A 4,491-nucleotide genomic window follows, 5' to 3' on the forward strand; every position below is an offset into this window, starting at 1 on the left:
CATGCTTTGTAACCACGTTTTTGCACCATTGCAGCCCCAGGCAACAGTGGGTGCGTGATTTTTTTGGTGCAGGCTGTAGCCATGGATATGCTATGTGATCTGATGGTGAATTTGGGGTGACCCTATGCAAAGATTCTGAGGATCCATGTGGATCCGTGCTTTGTAACCACGTTTTTGCACCATTGCAGCCCTGTTTTTGCATCAGATCATTGCTATGTGATCTGATGGTGAATTTGGGGTGACCCAATGCAAAGATCCTGAGGATCCATGTGGATCCGTGCTTTGTAACCACGTTTTAAGTGGGGAGGGAAGGAAAAACATAGAAGGGACAAGGAGCACCGAGAGGGGTGTGCGGAGAAGCAGCTCTCTCTCTCTCCCCCACCTGCATGTTGCAGCACCGGAGCACGAGACGAATTAGAAGGAAGGACGCTCTGCTTTCCCCTCTGCTTGCCTGGAGGGGAGGGGTTTTCTCTGCTCTTTGTTCCGTTTGAGCAAACACAGTAACAAACAGAAGCGGGTGGGAAGTAAGACCCTGAGGCAGAATGCAGGAAAGCAGCAGCTTCCTCTTTTCAAGGCTTCCCTTTTCCGGACGATTGATATTTGCCTGATTTTTGCCTTCACTCGCGCCTGTCGGCTCCAGGGACCACACATTCGCTCAATAACACGCACAGACATTTCCCCTTACTTTTTAGGAGAAAAAATCTGCGTGTTATAGAGGGAAAAATACGGTAATCATGTTCCTATAACATTATTTTAAAAGCACAAACTATGGATCAAGAGGAAACCCCAGATATCCAAACCAGACCTAAGAATTTGACCACCCCAATGAGAACAGAGAAAGAGATGGCTACCTTAGATTAACAAAACAAAAACAAGACACGCATATGAACCTTGGGTCTAAGGTAAACCCAGGATTTGCTTTGAAGGGAAGGCTAGGCTAGAGCTTACTTTAAATGCAGTGAGATCTCATCTCTTTGAAAATTGAATCTGATGAATCTGACCTCTTCATCTGTAAAATAGGGGAGGAATAACAAGAAATGGGAATATTATTTTTTTTTGCTAGCCTTACAAAGTTATTGTGATGCTCAGTAAGATGAGCACCTCTATCCCCTTTTTCAAAGTTCCTCTAGTGTGTGGACATCTTTGCATGTGGGAGGAAGATACATTAAGGGTAACAATGCACTTTCCCCCACAACCTTTGAAAATATTGGTAGAATTTATTGATGAGTGAACTGAAAACCGGTCAAGAGATCCAATGCACAAAGCTTTAGAGAGGAAAGCTAGCCACCATGTTCCAATTGTAAACGCTAAGGTACATCTCAACTGCTCACTGCAGGAGGAAACTACATCTCAACTGCTCACTGCAGGAGGAAACTGTAAGGGAAGAAAAACAACACATTTGTAAATGAGGGCAACCCATGGGAGGGAATGTGCTGGTTTATCCAAGCTCCATTCTGATCACAAGCATCTATTGTGTGCCTGTGCCCCCTTCTTTCTATATTTCAGGTGGTCTTTGCAATGCTGGCAGCCTGAAACTTCTTGACTTGTAAATTGAGAACTTGATCAGGAAATAGCTGAAAGAAAACAAACAAGGACAACCAGGCCTTCACTGTGCTACTTTCACAGTGGCTATTTTTGTCCAGACATTTTGAAGCCTCCTTATTGTGCAGAGGGAGTGAAAGGGACAGATAAACACACTCTGTATCAGCAAAACCAGCACAACACAACACGTTCAGGATAACAGCACCTGTCAACCAAAGATTTTCAAACTCATGTGTGTTTGTGTGCGTGTCTTTATACAAACCAGCCAATGATGGTCAGATCATTTCCATATGAGGCCAGCAACTTTTTCTTTTGCTAAACCCATTAATGGAACTGGAACATGTCAAGTACCTTGCCAAGGTGTATATGTTCATAGATCATTATTTAAAATGCACTCCGGCTAGGAAATGAAACTCTGACTCACTATGACAAAAAGGCTCTAATCCCATTCATCTGATAATACACGACTGGGAGTTAGGCTCTGCTATGCAATAAGAGATAGCATTATCCATAACCTTGACAGAATGCTTTCTACCTTGGCATGAGATGCCTTCTGTAGAAATCACAATTTCCCATTTCCTTCTTCCCTCTTACTCCGCTGCTGTGTTATCTATGACTGCCACAATTGCAATGCTAGACATGCAAGAATCTTGATTTAGTCAAAAGAAGCTCAAAGACTAGAAAAAATTCTGATTCACTAATACTGGGTGCCCCAATCAACAGAGATCACCACTATAAGGAAGTATTTTTCATGCCCAGTCCCCAGTCCTGCACTAACTCTACAGTATGCCATATAAGGACAGCAAGAACACACTTGTCCCATAGTAATGGTTTCTGCATGATTAAGATATTCCAACAAGTGCTGAGCTTCGTAAGATAAAGTGACTCAAAATTTCAACTAAGTGAATAAAACCCCAAGCCTTTGTGAAGCATTCTGAAAAATATGCTACGGTCCTGCTGGCTTAGCATCTGGGCTCAGAGGTGTTGTAGTAGTCTAGTGTTGCAAAAGCAAAAAAGAAGTGTCCCTGAGCTTCACGTCCTGTTCTTGAGGTGTCCAAACTACCTGAAGAGAAATGGCATAATACACCTTTCCTCCATGTTTTTACATGCCATTGCTTGAAGCTCTTGAGTCACATTGTACCTGCCTTGGAGACTAACCTCAGCCAGGCTTCTGAACCTGGCTTATCTGCTTGCCTTAATACAACTTAAGTGCAACTTAATACAACACAGCACATATTTAAACGCACTCCAACAGGAGGCAGTAATGGCCACTAACTTGGGTGGCTTTAAGTTTTGGACAAATTCATGGAGGATAAAGCTATGAATGGTTACTAGCTGTGATGGCTATGCTCTGCCTCCATAGTGGGAGGCAGTAAAGCTTCTGAATAAAAGTTGCTGGAAACTGCAGGAGAGGAGCGTGCTCTTGTGCTTGGGTGCTGCTTGTGGGTTTCCCACGGGCATCTGGTTGGCCACTGTGAGAATAGGATTCTGGATTAGATGTGCCATTGGCCTGATCCAGCAGGCTCTTCTTATGTTTGTTTGAATATGCTTTAGTAACAGTGACTTTGCTAGTTCTTTCTAGTCCTCCTTGAATTTCATAGCTTGGTTTCTTGATCACTTCTCCAAGGAGTGCCCCTCTCTGGGTTATTATTATTATTATTATTAGCCAAATTCAATGTTAATAGCTTGTTAATCCATTCAATAAATCTGTGTACAGTATTTGAGGGACACAGTTGCAAGTTCCAGCTCATGCTCAAGTTTGCTTCAACAGCACCACACTGTGGCTAGACACATACTAGCAGGTCCTGTTCTGCCATGCTTCCTGAGACAATACTACAAGACGAACAAATCAGAACTTGGAAGTTCTGAGCTAGGAGATCTGAGGTCTACCCTATGGATATTATGTTAGTGGAGCCATGAGATAATACATCTATTTAATTCCACGAGACTCCGATTTGTTCCCCTGCAAGGACACTTTAAAATATAGGGCATCAAGAAAACACATTCCATTGCTAACTAAGATGTAAAAAGACATTTCTCCTGGCATCAAGATAATATAGGTAAGAGGATAGGGCAGATTTTTTAAATTTTACAGCAAAAAAAAATCCCCTGCTAAGTAATTTGTAGTCTTGGGGTTCAAAAAGCAGAAAAATAGGTTGACTCCTGTCTTTGAGAATTCCAGAGAAGTCCAGAAACAGCTTGAGTTTCCGCTGGCCCAGGTTGGGGGACCAACAGGGGTATGGTGGCAGTTCTACCATGCAAGGCTGGCTTTCACCCTGGCGATTTGGCACCCTACTAGAGTCCATGGGGTTGGTACCCCGGGGTTTGGGTACAACAGTCCTGGGGTTTGGGAGCTGGAAGGAAGAAACGAGATCTTGTTTTAAGCTGGGATTCTTTCCACCCCCATCTGATTTTGTGCCTCCCCCTCCTTCATTTACAAGTTGCCTTGAAGTTGCCCATCCACAGTTAGCAGCACATGGTCAGCAGGCATACAAGTCAACTGTTGTCTTTCCCCAATATAGTAATTATTTCCAAATTTTAGGCAGATTGCAATATTTCTGTTTAAATACAGTAGACTTTCACCTATACATCTAAGTTACCAAATTCAAATTTTATACAAAAGCAGTGTCCTTCCCGCCCCGCCCCCCCCCCCTTGGTGATGTATCTGGCAGCAGATCTGAATTTGCTTCACATTTGTGGACGTGACAGTTATGCATGTATAAAGCAGTCTATGTGGTGGCTGGAATGACACACAAAGACTTCTTATGCCAAAACCACAGTGCACCAGAGCAAATGAGAGACTCTTGCCAGACAGTACTACTTGGAAAAGGGCTCTTATCTGCTGGATGCCTGCCAAAAGGATGCATGCGCTAAACAAGGGCATTTGTAGATCAAGAGGCATTCCAACAGCATTATGGAATAGGGAAGGAAGAAAGACAGGGCCTAGGG

Source organism: Podarcis pityusensis (genome assembly GCF_964106645.2).
Source record: "Podarcis pityusensis genome assembly, chromosome: 5".
NCBI lineage: Eukaryota > Metazoa > Chordata > Lepidosauria > Squamata > Lacertidae > Podarcis > Podarcis pityusensis.